A 16241-nucleotide genomic window follows, 5' to 3' on the forward strand; every position below is an offset into this window, starting at 1 on the left:
CTGGGTGTCTCAGTGGGTTAAGCCTCTGCCTTCAGCTCAGGTCATGATCTCGGGGTCCTGGGATTGAGGCCCGCATCGGGCTCTTTGCTCAGCAGGGAGCCTGCTTCCCCCTCTCTCTGTGCCTGGCTCTCTGCCCATTTGTGATCTCTCTCTCTCTTTATCAAATAAATAAATAAAATCTTGAGAAAAAAAAAAAAAAAAGACTACTGAGATAGGTCTTTGATTCACGAAGACCAACAGGGAAAAACAGAGTATTTAAAGAATCACATAAAAACTCCAAATTGTTACTTTGGGAAGTCCAAGAACCTAGAGACACCTCTGAAGAAACTCGTCAAGGAAGAAAGAAATTATGTTGCATATAAGAGGTATAGAGTGAAGAGGAGGAAGTGAAGGGAAGGAAATGACGATAAATATACTAAACTGAAAACAATAAAGGAAAATCCTGAGCACTCCATCCTTTCCAGTTCTATCTACTGACCTGACATTAGAAAAGAACCTCAGGCAAAAGCTTTATTTGAAAAAGAGAATAAAGAGAAATCCACACTGCCGATAGCTAATTTCATCATAAATTAATGAGAAATTCAAAGAGCTGAGACAGTAATGGGGAAAACAGAGAACATTTTGAAGGCTTTTTCAATGACTTGCCTAAGAATTAAGCATAAAGATGATTCTCTCAATTTTTCTCTTAATACCAATGATTAAATGTTGCTTCAGTTACATGAATTAGAAAAATGTAGGTGATTAATGGAGAAAGTCATGCAGAAGCTGACTTCTGTTTAAATATGCTATGTTTCTTGTAAAACTGGATTTCACTAGAAATTTATTTTAGATTACTGGGGTTTTACAATACAGCTAGAATAAGGAATGGTTGTGGAAATATAGAGAAATAAGGTTAGCAGGGTTGCTTAGAGGCATGAAGATAAAAGATTTCTGAAGATAGTCTCAAAAATAAAGAACAGAAGAGAGGACAAAGAAGATGACATCATTTTAAGGAAAATTGAGGGACAAATGGGAAGAATAAAACAGAGAAAGACAATGAAAAGTTCTTTGTGGCATTTTAACATATGTTTCCTGGAGACTGTTTTTCAAATATGATTAACCTACTTTACTTGGGGAGTATAGCATTCATATAGCACTTTCACTGAATTTGGAAAAAAAAACGGGAAAGCAAGGTTACTTTTTTTAAATATTTAATTATAAATAGAAACGTATTAGCTGTAATTCAAATATGTTTATCATAGTGATTCAGTAGCTGCCATTTAAAATCAAAATGAAATAGCCACAGTAAGACTGAAACTTTACCCTTAGATTAACCTAAAGAAGCTAAATCTCATCACTGAGAATGCCTTTGCAGCCGAAGAAGAGAATGAGTCCCCATATATACAGACACACCTCATTTTACTGCATTTTGCTTTTTTGTGCTCACAGATATCATGGGGTCTTTTACAGATTGACAGTTGGTGTCAACTCTGCATCAAGCTAGTCTGTAGGCACCATTTTGCAACAGCATTTTCTCACTTTGTGTCTCTATGTTTCATTTTGATAAGTCTCATAATATTTCAAACTTTTTCATTATCATGATATTTGTTACAGTGATCTGTGATTACTGATCTTTGATGTTACTGTTGTCATTGTTTGAGGGCTCCATGATTGCACCCATATAAGATGGCTAACTCAGTGGATAATTGTAGGTGTTCTGACTGCACCACTGACCAGCCATTGCCTCGTCTCTTTCCCTCTCCTGGGGCCTCCCTAGTCTCTGAGACATAATATTGAAATTAGGCCAATTAGTAACCCTACAGTGGCCTCTAAATGTTCAGGTGAAAAGAAGACTCACACACCTCTCACTTTAAATCAGCCAGAAACGATTCAGCTTAGTGAGGAATCCATGTTGAAAGCTGAGATAAGCGAAAGCTTGGGTCTCTTATGCTGGTCAATTAAGTTGTGAATATCAAGGAAAAAATTTTGAAGGAACTTAAAAGTGCTACTCCAGAGAATACAAATGATAAGGCAAAACAGCCTTATTGCTGATATGGAGAAAATTTGAGTGGTCTGGACAGAAGATCAAACCGGCCATCACATTCCCTTCAGCCAAAGCCTGATGCACATCAGGGCCGTAATGGTCTTCAATTCTGTGAAGCCCAGGAAAGGTGAGGAAGCTAAAACAGAAAAGTTGGAAGCTAGCAGAGGTTGGTTCATAAGGTTTAAAGAAAGACCTGGTCTCCATAACATAAAAATGTAAAGTTAAGTGGTAAGTGCTGATGTAGAAGCTGCAGAAAGTTTTCCAGAAGATCCAGCTCAGTTCGTTAATGAAGGTGGCTACACTAAATAACAGATTTTCAATGTGGATGAAACAACATGTCATTGGAAGAAGATGCCATCTAGGATTTTTATAACTAGAAAGGAGAAGTCAATGCCTGGCTTCGAAGCTTAAAGAACAGGCTGACTGTCTTGTTAGGGGCTAAAACAGCTGGTGATTTTAAGTTGAAGCCAATGCCCAAAATCCTAGAGCCCTTAAGAACTAATGCTAAATTTATTCTGCCTGTGCTCTAATTTGAAAAACAAGCCTGGATGCCAACACATCTGTCTACAACATAGTTTACTGAATATTTTAAGAGCATCATGAGACTTACTGCTCAGAAAAAAAGATCCCTTTCAAAATATGACCGCTCCTTGACCATGTACTTGGTCACCCAAGAACCCTGATGGAGATGGACAATGACATTAATGTTGGTTTCAAGCCTGCAAACACAATATCCATTCTGAAGGAGTAATTCTGACTTTCAAGTCTTATTATCTGAGAAATACATTTTGTAAGACTCTAGCTGCTACACATAGTGATTCCTCTGATGGGTCTGGGCACTAGAGATTGAAAACCTTCTAGAAAGGACTCACCATTCTAGGCGCCATTAAGAACACTAATGATTCATGGGAAGAGATCAAAATATCAACGTGCAGAAGAATCTGGAAGAAGTTGATTCTATTCCTTCATGGAATACTTGTAGACTTCATTGGAGGCAGTAACTGGAAATGTGGTGGAAATAGCGAGAGAACTAGAATTAGAAGTGGAGCCTGAAAATGGGACTGAATTGCTTCACTCTCATGATAGAACTGGAATGGATGAACTCTTTCTTATGGAGTGTTTTTTGGAGATGTAATCTGCTCCTGGTGAAGATGCTATGAAGATTGAAATGTTGTTGTCATTGTTGAAATGACAACAAAGGATTTAGAACGTTACATAAATTTAGTCAATAGAGCAGCACCAAGTGTTTGTGGGAGTGTACTCTAGTTTTTTTTTTTTTTTTAAGATTTTATTTACTTATTTGACAGAGATCACAAGTAGGCAGAGAGGCAGGCAGAGAGAGAGGGGAAACAGGCTCCCAGCTGAGCAGAGAGCCCAATGCGGGGCTCGATCCCAGGACCCTGGGATCATGACCTGAGCCGAAGGCAGAGGCTTTAACCCACTGAGCCACCCAGGTGCCCCTGCACTCTAGTTTTGAAAAAAGTTCTTCTGTGGGGAAAATGCTATCCAACAGCATCACGTGCTGCAGAGAAATCATAGGTGAAATGAAGAGTCAGCTGATGTGGCAGACTTCATTATTGTCTTGTTTTAAGAAATTGCCACTGCCACCTCAACTGTTAGCAGCCACCACATCAAGGCAAAACCCTCCACCAGCAAAAAAAGCTGTGACTCACTGAGAGCTCAGTTGATGGTTAGCATTTTTTAGCAATAAAATCTTTTTAAATTAAGTTATGTACATTTTTTTTCCTCTGGACTTAATGCTATTGCCCACTTACTAGACTAGAGTATAAACATAACTTTTACATGCACTGGGAAGCCAAAAAATTATTTGACTCCTTTTATTGCAATATTCACTTTATTGCACTGATCTAGACCTAAACCTGCAAGGTATCTCTAGGGATGCCTGTAGGTTTGAAGTTCAAACATTTCCTTTATCAAATCTAAAGGCCTGACCCATGGAGTGTTTATTTGTCAAATCTCAACAGATTTTTACCCAGTTGCTTTTATAAAAGCCAGAAGTTTAATATACTATTATGCCTCTAGTCTATAACATCCTCATTCACCCTCACGAGAGAATTCTAGAAGAAATACTGTAAATGCTTGCTGTTGGGTGTAAAGAAATTGTATCAGTTTCATTTATCTTTCTAATACTTTTTTTTTTTTAGTGTCAAGTTCAGTTAGAAAGTATCAGCGATTTACCATGACCATTTTCATCTCCAAAATTCACAGCAGTAGAAATTTATTAAATATCAATGAAAAATATTAAGCCATATATGCTACAGAGAGAATTCTACAATAAAGCCTTACTTTTCATTACATGTTTTATTTAATTTAAAAAATAGTGTGTGATTTGTGCCCCAATTTCTGTGTGTTATTGCTGGTAATGTGTAAGATTGAGTGACATTTCTACTAAAGATAAACTAAATATTAAAGTGACCACTAGTGTTCCTTCTCAAAATTAGATTATATTACTACTAAAGTTCAGAATCTATTATATGACCTTTTTTAAAAAAAAATTGGCTGTATGAAGTAAAACATAAAGCTATCTTTTCAAAGAACAAATTTTCATTGATATCACAGTTTTGTTCATAAATGTATTTTCTTTGCTTCACAAGTTACTAGTCTCTGAGGGAAGGAAACAGCTATGTTATGACTTAGACTATGCCCCTAAGGGACTGACAGTGCAAACTGATGTGCAGGAATAAGGTGAGGGAAAAAACTAAAGATTTTAATGTTTAGCCTTTAATTTATACCATAACAAAAATTTCTAAATTGACAAATTTTCCCCAAGTGAAAAAGGACATGCAGATTTTTTTTAATCTTGGAAGAACATTGAATAATAATTTCCTAACATCATCATAAACTATTCTTATTCATAAAAAGACAAAGGTGACATGGGGTATATGAACTATCACTGTAATTCCTTATTTCATATCTAAAGAGGAATGTAGGTAACGCACAGGAAAAACTCACCAATGTGAGAAAGTTAAAGAAGTTTTAATGATTCAGGTTAGAAAAGAAAATGCAAGAAAAGTAACTCAGGAAAGAGAGGAAACTTTTCCACAAAGAGCAGCCTAAATCCCTAAAATTATAGGAAGAGAACTTTTTAAGGTCAACTTAAAAAAAATACTGACAAAAATTGTAAGAAGCTTCCAAAACATGCTTCAATGGGGGTTTTGGATAGAAATATCTAAAGATAGATGGGAGGTATTTGCTATTTAATTTTCAGGTTCATTTCAAAACCACATCTCAAACCAGTTTCTTTGGAATTTATGCCAAGACTATTTAAGGAATTTGGTGAAGATTTTTGACTATTATTTCCTAATAATCTCTACTGTTTTCAAGCTCTTTCATAATTTAGCAAAGTATTATTCAAAATAGTACTATGCCTTTTGCCCGGCGAGTCAGAGATATGAACGATTCTTATTTTGCTAAGTATTACTGAAACCTCTGTGGTTGCAATGTTAGTTAGAAAGCAAGTTTTCCCAAGACACAAATATTCACTAATGAACAAGCTACTTCTAAGATTACTCCCCACTTAAACATTTCAGCCTGCTTAACCCCGCAACTATTCTCTTCCGGTGTGTCCTCATCAATTCACTTTTGCTGATTGTCAGATATCCTAAACATAAGGTGTTATCATAAATACAGTGTAGTTACAAGTCTTACAAAAAGGTGATGCCACAGTACTTTTATGATCTTTTACACCTATTACCTGATTTAGTCCTAAGCACAACTTGATGAGATGGGCTTTATTTCCATTGTAAATATCAGCAAATTAAGGTTGAGAAAGGTTGAGTGACTTTCCCAAAGTCACACAATGAAGATGTGGACCAAGCAAACTTCTGTGAATTAATAGCTCAAAAACTTAAAACAAGCATCAGTCCTTTAAAAATCTATCTCTAGTAACCAAAATGAGAACCACGAGTATGGATTAATGGTTTATAGGTTAGTTATACCAGAGAGTTCTAGAGAAAGTGTAATTACTAAGAAGATAATTGAGCAGGCCTATAACTTAAAGGAAACCACATCGAACAACCTGGTTGATGGTAGGATTATTCAAACTAAACGCACAAATTGTACATAAAAAATGTTTCAGTTAAATAGATTTTGACATAGCAGTTGTTCCTTGTCAGGTCAATAAAATTTACTTGAGTAATATTCCTCCTGGCAATAATCAGCAAGCATGTGCCAAGTGTAAGCATTTTCTTCCTTTCGGGTTTTTTTTCTTTCTTTTTCTTTTTAAATTCCAGCTGCTAGTTAAGTACATCAGCATTTGCAAGCTGTGTCAAACCCAGAAATCTCAGCCTTTCTCTTTTTTTTCTATTGATTGAGAAAGCTGGGCCAAACAGGCTTCTAGGTCACTTAAAACTGAATGTTAAACTATAGTTGTTTTATAATTCTCAAACTGTTTTCAACTTAAAATATATTCTCAGTCATATTCTCCCTTTGAATAAGTATTTCTTTTACATACTACTCATGGTGGAAAGTATTAATAACCTTTTTTCCCTCCTGTGGACTTTTAAGCTGTTTTTTAAATGACCAAAGGTCATTTGATTTCTTTTAGTGACAATATAATACATTTGAATGATGTCTTCAAAATAAACATGTTTAGGGACACCGAGGTGGCTCATTCAGTTAAACCACTGACTCTTAATTTTGGCTCAGGTCATGATCTCAGGGTTATGAGATCGAGCCTCACTTTAGGTTATGTGCTCATATTATGTGTGGAGTCTGTTTGAGATTTTTCTTTCTCCCTCTCCTTCTGCTCCTACATCCCTACTCCCCAGCTTACACTCTCTCTCTCAAGTAAATAAATGAATAAAATCTTTTAAAAAATAATTTAAAAAATGATCATGTTTATACAGGGAAATTTGTACCATAAAGACGATAAAACAAAGACCTGCTTACATGCTTTAGCCTTGGTTCCCGATCTTCTGTACTAATGTTAACCAATTTTGTTTGTCTCACGTGCTCTGTCTATGGTCACAGATATAAAAAGTATAAAAGACACAAATATAAAAGGCATTTCAAACATTAAACTGCAGAAAATTAAAAAGTGTTTTGCATATTAACATTGTAATTTTATTTCAGATTTAAGTAATTTTTCTAATGTGATTGGTATAGAACTATATCTTATTATATCTTCATCTCCCTTACATGGAACATCCTCTTTTCCAATCATGACTCTTTCTTCTGTCTGCGGCCTGTTTAAGCTTTTCCTGATGTTTCTATGGAATTCTCTCTTTGTATTTATTTATGTGTTATTTTATAGGTGTTAATGACAGTCTAACTTTATATTTCATAGTTCAAAGGGTTATAAATACATACACATAATTAAATCTCCCCTTTTCTTAATAAAGTATACCTTCTATATGCCAAAATACAAAAACATTATGCATCTTTATAATATCCTTTTTTAAAAAATATTTTATTTATTTATTTGTCAGAGAGAGACAGAGAGTGAGCAGAAGCAGGAGGAATGGCAGACAGGGGAGAAGCAGGCTCCCCGCTGAGCAAGAAGTTCAATGTGGGGCTCGATTCCAGGACCCTGAGATCATGAACTGTGATGAAAGCAGATGCTTAACCAACTGAGCCACCCAGACCCCCCAGTGTTAGGCATTTTAACTCAGAAATTGTGTAGCGTACCTTGTGGATTTTATTTCTGTATAACCCTTTTTCGAAATGTATAGAAAATTCTCCCATTATTATTTATCAAAATTTTTTTCTAGGGTAGATGCAAAATGAAAATTTCCCCTTAAATTTCTTTTTTTTTTTAAGATTTTATTCATTTATTTGACAGAGATCATAAGTAGGTAGAGAGGCAGGCAGAGAGAGAGAGGAGGAAGCAGGCCCCCCATGGAGCAGAAAGCCCGATGTGGGGCTCGATCCCATGACCCCGGGATCATGACCCGAGCTGAAGGCAGAGGCTTTAATGCACTGAGCCACCCAGGCACCCCTCCCTTAAATTTCTATACATAGGTCTGGTTCTGGCCTCTGTTCTACACCATTCCATCTAATTGGTACAAAGCTTCTGAAACCATTTGAATACTACAGCTTTATTTGTACATTTTGTCCTCTGTCAAACATCTTCTTCTCCATCTTTCAAATAAATTTAATTATTTGATTTTCACATTTCTTTGTTAACTCATTGCTATACATATTATATATTTTTGCTGAAACTGAGAATAAAAATTTTATTCATATTCATCTTAAATGATACAATAGCATTTAAATCCATATTCTAATTTTATGAAGAAAAGACTTGGATCTTAGTTACCCAGAGGTGAGCAGCTGAACTTCTAGAGCAGATAAAATCATAGGGTGAGGAAGACAGCAAAGAGAATTAAAGGGGGAATTCCCAGTGGCAATATTGGGAAATGGAAGTTCTTCCCACATGAATGAACCATGTTCACAGGAGAAAGAGGTGACAGAGTCTCTCTAGGTCCCTTGAGGACACTTTCCCCAACCCATCTGGGATTCAGTCAAGTGGGAGGACAGAGCAGTTAAATGATAAACACTTCTGAGGGGTTAGAGATATTTGAAAAAGGGAGATGTCCTGTGTCCCTTTGAGAGGGGACCACCTTGTAGGGTGGCCACAGCCACATAGGCCGTCCTAACAACCAAAAATATATCAGTGCAACATATGTAAAAACATAAGGAGATAAATTATAGAAGATTGGTAGGTAGCTCAGTGGTAAGCTAAACTAGTAGTTCCTCTGTTTTTTTATAGCTGTTTAATTACTTGGAAGAGATCTAGAAATCCCCCAAATTCCACAAACATATACGTAGTTGGGAAGCTCAACTTCTAAGTGATCTACCATAGGGCTCACAATAAAGTAGTTTCCATATCCTATTATTTCAGGGAATAAAAAAATAGAAAATAAATAAAAGAAACAAAGCCTGAAGTCTACGTAAATGAAGATAAGATCTGGTTGGAAGGTATGGCTGAAATTCTGTATCCTGGCAACAAAGGGAACTATCAAAGTACAATGATGCCAAGAGAACAGACCATATATTTTACCATCCTCAAATCTTGTTGGATGTGAGGGTCCAGCCCCAGACCCATGATGAAACATCTTGAAATGGAGGGCAGAAAGCACCAGTGAAATAACACAGCTTAAAGTGAACTTGCACTCATTTCTCCTCATTGTCATGAGGTCACTGAAGCTCCTCCTTACCATTAGAGTAACCATGTAACTTATTAAAATGGGGACACTTAAAATATTAAAAAAAAAAAAAAAACCTATCACTTATAAGATATAGTAATTTTAGTATCTGTGGTGCCTTTCTTTTAGACTCTAAAGATTTTATTTATTTATTTGTTTATTTATTTGAGAGAGAGTGAGAGAGAGAGAGAGAGGAGAGGGAATATGAAGCAAACTCTGCACTGAGCACAGAGTCTGACACGGGGCTCGATCCCACAGCCTCAAGATCACAACCTGAGCTGAAACCAAGAGTCAGGCACTTTGCCGACTGCACCACCCAGGATAGTGGTTTTTGTTGTTGTTGCTGTTGTTGTTGTTGTTTGTTTGTTTTCTTTTATATTAGCAGGTGAATTAAATAGTTCTGAACTGTTTCTTTTCAAAATATCCTTTCTACCTTGCAGAGCCCCTCTCCTTATCCCATACATGGAACATGATCAAGCACCAGGAGGGCAGTATGCTCTCTCTCCATCTGTCTCTCTCTTGTCTCTTAAAATTAATAAAAAAACAAACAAATAAATAAGCAAACAGACAAGTAAACAAAATATATCCTTTATAAAGAAATATATTCATGTATATTAAAGCAAATCAAAATAATTGGAATCATGTTAAACATTGTAATTTTGATACTAAATTTGAAATTGTTAAAAGTCACTTGAACTTATAGACCCTAGATTATAATTTTCTTAGTAAGAAATTGTTCTCTATAGTTGAGGTAGCTCAACTCAATTGTCTATACTTGATAATTTCATAACTTGATTTTATGTATTTTATATTGATTTAGGTAACCATTTCGGCCCATGTAATTTTACAGATATTGTCTTTGTCTTGAATAAGAGTACCTTTTATCAAAAATAGGCTCTTAGGACAAAACTCAGCCATAGTAGTTGTTTCTACTTAAGAAACATTTTTAATTCTTTACCTAATTAAGATGCTGGGAAATATGTCTTCTTAATTCCATTTCAATTTCAATATTAGTTAACCAATTAAAAACAAGCAGTCAATACAATCTTTCCATTTCCACAGTTATCAAATTACAATAAATATTGTATCATTTGAGACCTTTCTTCCTTTATATTGTAGGGATCTCTGTTTAGAAGCTTCATTTTTATAATTGCTATTTGCTAAAATCTTCAGAATCGAAAATTTTAGTTTTCCATTCATAAAATAAATTCATTAAATATTTCCAACTGACTTTGAATACATGCAACCAAATTTAGAGAAGCTATTTACCAAAAGTTCAATATCTCTGTAGGACATATAAGTTGATTCATGAAATAGTTCTTCAAATGTTTAAATTAAAAAAAATAGCTGATAACAAGCAATAAATAGAAAAAGCATGTTTTGCCATAATGAAATATAATTTTTAATTCAACATCAGCTTTGTCCCACACAAAAAAATTATATTTCAGGTACTCTCTTCCAATAAAAAAGTTATAAATGTTAACAACTATAGCTTCTCTTTCACTGATAGAGTGTCACAGTTCATGTGTGTAAAATAAATCATATGTGGGATGCCTGGGTGGCTCAGTGACTTAAGTGTTCAACTCTTCATTTCAGCTCAGGTCATGATCTCAGGATCTTGAGATCAAAATAAAAAAAATAAAATGAAAATAAAATGAAATAAATTATAAATGTATTGTAAATAATTCCAAGAACACTTCAGCTCCACAGATTCCCCCCCACTTTTTTAAGTTGTGCTATGCTCACCACAAGTGTAACTACCATCTGTCATCATACAACATTATTACAATACGATTGACTCTATTCTCTATGCTGTACTTTTGTCTCTGTGACTTACGGGGTTCTTTTACAACAATGATGAATTCCAACAAATATTTTATTCAGATCTATCACAAGCAAATTACATTTATTCTCAGTGTTGAACTTTTTAAGTAAATGTAAGAGAGACTTCACAATAGAATTTATGATGACATTACATAGTTCATCTTCAACCAGTGTGATTCCAAAAGATTTACTTTGATTATAGAATTAGATTTAAAAACTAATTTAAAATTAATTTAGCCAATTTTCTCTTTAAAGCAGGAAATGATACTGAAACAAGCCTAACGTCATTTAATTGCTTGCAAATTTCCTGTCACACCATTTTCCAAGAAAAAATGAATTTAAAAAAGAATGAAATTAATTCAGAAAAACAATGATTTTTATCTACATAAAAACCTGATTTTTTTATAGAGTAATGTGTAAATCCTGCCCCTACAAACGCACGTGTCAGATAACTGTCTTTGGGCAGCATCCTTAAAAGGACTATAACATTTGAAATCGATGTTGATGTGTTTTTAGCTCTGTGTGTCTCATGTTTTTTTATGTAGACGGAGCTTTTGTGAATGTTAACTATAAACAATGTCTTGTTTAAGTTTCACATTCATCATCAACCTTGTTGTAAAATGGAATTCGGTGCTTAATTTTTCAATAAATATTGAACTTTCTCTTCTTTTAGCCCATTGCTGCCAGAAGGATTTATTGCAAGATTTAAGAGTGTTGCCAAATAATAAGTGTAGGTTTCAGAGCGTTCAGATTGCTTTCTGTATGGCCCATAGCAGCACTACTCTGCTTTCACTGACAAGGATCTTGTAATTTTCCATGACACTTGGATACTTTCACTGACACTTCACAGATGTCACAGATTTGTACACCACGTGGGCAGCAGGGGGGAAAAGTTGAACACTTCCGCCACTACTCAGATCAGGAGTCAGCTGCCTCTGAAAAGGACACGCTAGTTTTTTGCTACTGAAAGGGTCTGGTAAAGATGGACCATTCCTGATATTTGCTGTTGTACAGATTTAACATAATATTAATTTAAGATAGTAAAATAGTCTCATACTCTTACACCATGGGAGAGTCTAGAAGTAAAATTGAAGGATCTATTGAACCAACAATGATGTATTTTAGAACAGTGCTTAATAATACCTAATCTAAAAATGAGAAATCTAGGGGTGGTTCAGTAGGTTAAGTGTCTGCCTTCGGCTCAGGTCATGATCCCGGAGTCCTGGGTTCCAGTCCCCTATCAGGCTCCTAGCTTAGTGGGGAGCCTTGCTTCTCCCTCTCATCCTTGGTTCACTATCTAGGTGATAGAGAACTATCTAGGTGATAGCCCTCTCTCACTATCTAGGTCTCTGTCTCTCTCTCCAATAAGTAAATAAAATCTTTTAAAAAAGAAAAAAATTAGAACACATGCTAAGAGAGGATCTGAGGGAAAAAAAGTAATGTGGGGTTGTCTTGGCAAATCAAGGTATGTAATTTTAATGTCATCTATATATAGGTGACTCTCAAAACTTTATCTTCAATCTTGACCTCACTTTCAATATATAGGTGTGATTTCAAGTATTTTTAACACACAAGTCAGTGTCAGATTATGACAACGCCTGCATCTCTGGCTGATATCTTAAGCTCAAGGTAGTCCCCAATAAGATCATCATATGTGAGAGCGCACACACACACACACACACACACACACACAGATGCACACACACACCTCCCCTGCCTCCTTCTCCATTTCTAATTCAAATATTCAAACAACCTGCTATATGGCATGTAATATTTTAGGTACTGAAAAATATGTCAGTGACTAAAATGGAATCATCTCAGCTTTTATGAAGTTTCAGTCGTAGGAAGCTAGGTAGAAAAATGCCCCCCAAACTGATGAAATTATACAATTTCAAATAAAGATAAATTTTATGGGAAAAGTGAATTAAAAAAACTAATGCTGACTGATTGGACAAAAATCTTTTTATAAGACAGAGAAGGCTACTCTAATGACATGAGATGTAAGTTAAAGACTGCGGCACAGCTACTTATCAGTGACTTAGACTTGAAACTTTGATGTTGCTTCAACTTCTTATTTTTTCCTTAAATATATATTTAATTAATCCTTAATTTTGACAAAAAAGAGATAATGAAATATTGCCTCTGATTTAACATTCCTCATGGACCATTGGGAAAGAATGAGAACTTTTTTTCTTTGCCATCTCAAGAATGCAAGTGACCTTTTAAAAAAATCTAAATGTACTGTATTGTGATAAGAACACTTAGCATAACAGCTGCCATCTTAAATTTTTCTAAAGATTTATTTATTTATTTATTTATTTTAGAGAAAGAGTATACGGGAGCTTAGAGAGGGGCAGAGGGAAAAAAAAACCTCAAGCAGACTCCCTATTGAGCCTACTTGAGACTCGGTCTTAACCACCCCGAGACCACGACCTGAACAGAAACCAAGAGTCAGACACTTAACGATCTGAGCCACCCGGTGCCCTTGCCCTCTTAAATTTTCAGTATATAACACATTATTGTTGATGTAGGTACAATGCTGTACAGCAGATCTCTAGAATTTAGTCATCTTGTTTGACTAAAAATTTATGCCTGTGGATTAGTAATTCTCATTTTCCCTTCTCCCAGGTCCTGAGAACTGCTATTCTACACTTTGAGTCTATTGATTTGATTATTTTATATACCTTAAATAAGTGGACCCATGCAATATTTGTTATTCTGTGACAAGCTTATTTCACGTAACATAATGTCCTCAAGGTTTATTCATGTTGCAGCAAAATTTAAAAAGAGGGCTATCAAATGATCCAGTAATCCTACTTCTAGTTATTTTTGCAGAAGAATTAAAATCAGGATGTGGAAAAAAAAAAAAAAAAGAATAAGAGTGGGAATTGGCCAAAACAGGTGTAACAATATATTAAAATAACTTATTACTGTTTCATCAAGGATCATTGACATTCTTTTTTTTTTAAGATTTTATTTACTTATTGACAGAGAGAGAGAGATCACAGTAGGCAGAGAGGCAAGCAGCAGAGAGAGGGAGAAGCAGGCTCCCTGCTGAGCAGAGAGCCTGACGCGGGGCTCGATCCCAGGACCCTGAGATCATGACTTAACCCGAAGGCAGCGGCTTTAACCCACTGAGCCACCCAGGTGCCCCAAGGATCATGGACATTCTTTAAAATTGGCTTTTTTATTCTTGTACTACAAGATATGGTGGTAACAAATACAATAACCCTCAACACAGTTTGTGGTCACTGTCTGTAATTATGCTAAAACGTTTGAGGTTTTACCATCCCATTGTTTTTTCACTATCAGGGCGAATGCCAACATGAAGAAAAAGGCAAATGTCTTATTATGATTATGAAAGTTGTTTGCACCTTGCAAATCTCATGAGTGGATCTTGATGCTACTGTCTCTAAAGCAGAATCTTTGTCATGTCACTCCCCTGCTTGAAAGATTCCAATTATTCATCATTGCCCACAGGGAATTTTGAAAAATCAAGGTTTTCAACCTGAATTTGAAATTCACACACTCTTACCTTAATGTGTCTTTTCATTCCCTCTGTTCCTTCAGGCACACTGGCTCCAGACAAATGAAGCTATTTCTATTCTTATTATAAACCAGGGGAGTTTGCAGTTTCTTTCAACTAATTACACTCTTCTCTTTGCCTGAGTACCTATCTTTTCTTACATTCTTTATTTGAAGCCACTGTCTTGCTATAAGGTCTAGTTCAAACAAGGCCTAAGTGGATATCATATGTCCTTCTTCTGAATGTGCATAGTACTTTGGACCCTTCCCACGTTACTAATTTTCTGTCCTGTAATAACTTCTCTTTGGGCCATGTGCCTAGCAGGATGATTTGCATACAGTTGGTACCAAATAAATCCTTAAAGAAACAAATGTTTGGTTGCATTGAGTCATTTGTTTACATGTTTCCCTGCAGTTACCATATGCGATTGTTGGCTGAAATTAGGATTGATTCTTTGTTCCCTGAATAAATTCTTTCTTGTTGTGAAATTGATTATGGTACAAGACGGTTCAACTCACAAGACGGTTCAACTCACCACCTTGATCTCATTAGTCAATCTGTTCTCCTTCACATCCTCAGACTTGTATAAAGATCTGCCAACAGAAAGCATTAAGATGTTAAAACACTTTGAACTGTGTAAGAGTATTGATTTTTTTAAGTTACTTTTGAAGGATGACTGAGACAAAATTACCATTTAGTTATTTTTGTTGACCATCCATGTAAATGATTCAGAACAAAAGAATGACCCCCTACCAACTTAGTATCTTCTTTCTGGTTTCAAACAACTATTTTAGGGACCATAAGGAAATAGCCTAGTGTGATTAAGAGTTTCCCATACCTAAATCATTTACTGTGGTTGATTATTTAGTGCAAGGACCTAAATATACCGCCTATAACTAGCATTAGAGACTAGAGCTTGTCTTTGAGGGAATATCAGAGAGCTCATTTCATTTCACAGAAGACACTAAGAAAACCTTAGAATATAAAAACAAAATGAAGTTTCTCTATTGGTCTGTCTAAATTGGGATGAAAATTCACATATCATGCCTTCCCTACACAGAGCTCTGTCCAGCCCAATCTGCTCTATGCCAGCTGTTTTAGACACTAAACAGCCGCTTTCCTACTATACCAAATTGCCTCCAGGATAACATGTTTGGGACAATTTCCCTTGTTTGTTTCTTCATGAGTCTAGAGCTTCTGCTTCCTTAATCGGTCCATTTGACTTAAGTCAAAAGCCAGTCCTGTGTCCTCTCTCTCTACCTCCAGGGTAGATGTACTTTGTAACAATGATCTCCCCCTCAAGTACCATTCGCTTTTGTCTCCCCCTCTGGCAGCCTTTGGGTGTATATTTCAATAGCTTCTCATTCAGAGGAAAAAAAAAAAAAAAAGACGAAATCCTGCTTTTCTTAGGTACCTCTCCTGTATAAATATGAATTTTCCATTTACCAAAAGATACTGATTCCTTATTACAAAATATGTTAGCTTGTTCTATCCTGAATTCACTGATAGTAGGTGTAAGAGTTTCCTCCTCCAGAAATGGCTCCACATGGATTTTTCTTTGTACTCTGATTTCCTCTGAATAGCTGACATTTCTATTTAAAATATCATTGTTAATTTTAGGACTTGGAACATTGAAGCAGATGCCATTAACTAAAATAGTTAATGATGAAAGAAAGATAAAAGCCTTGGTACTTTCCCC

At 35.6% G+C, this 16241-nt stretch overlaps 1 protein-coding gene and 1 long non-coding RNA gene across 3 annotated transcripts in view; one reads left to right on the top strand and one right to left on the bottom strand.

Moving 5' to 3' along the window:
* The window catches only part of GLRA3 (glycine receptor alpha 3), a 192970-nt gene that overhangs the window by 133334 nt on the left and 43395 nt on the right, over nucleotides 1–16241 (top strand). The window lies entirely within an intron of this gene.
* LOC309862738 overlaps nucleotides 1–16241 on the bottom strand; it is a 130060-nt gene that overhangs the window by 19669 nt on the left and 94150 nt on the right. For both annotated transcript variants that reach the window (XR_014310684.1, XR_014310685.1), the window contains one exon: nucleotides 15078–15135. This is a non-coding gene — a long non-coding RNA (uncharacterized lncRNA). The remainder of the gene's footprint in view (nucleotides 1–15077; nucleotides 15136–16241) is intronic.

This window comes from Mustela nivalis (genome assembly GCF_964662115.1).
Source record: "Mustela nivalis genome assembly, chromosome: 4".
Lineage (NCBI taxonomy): Eukaryota > Metazoa > Chordata > Mammalia > Carnivora > Mustelidae > Mustela > Mustela nivalis.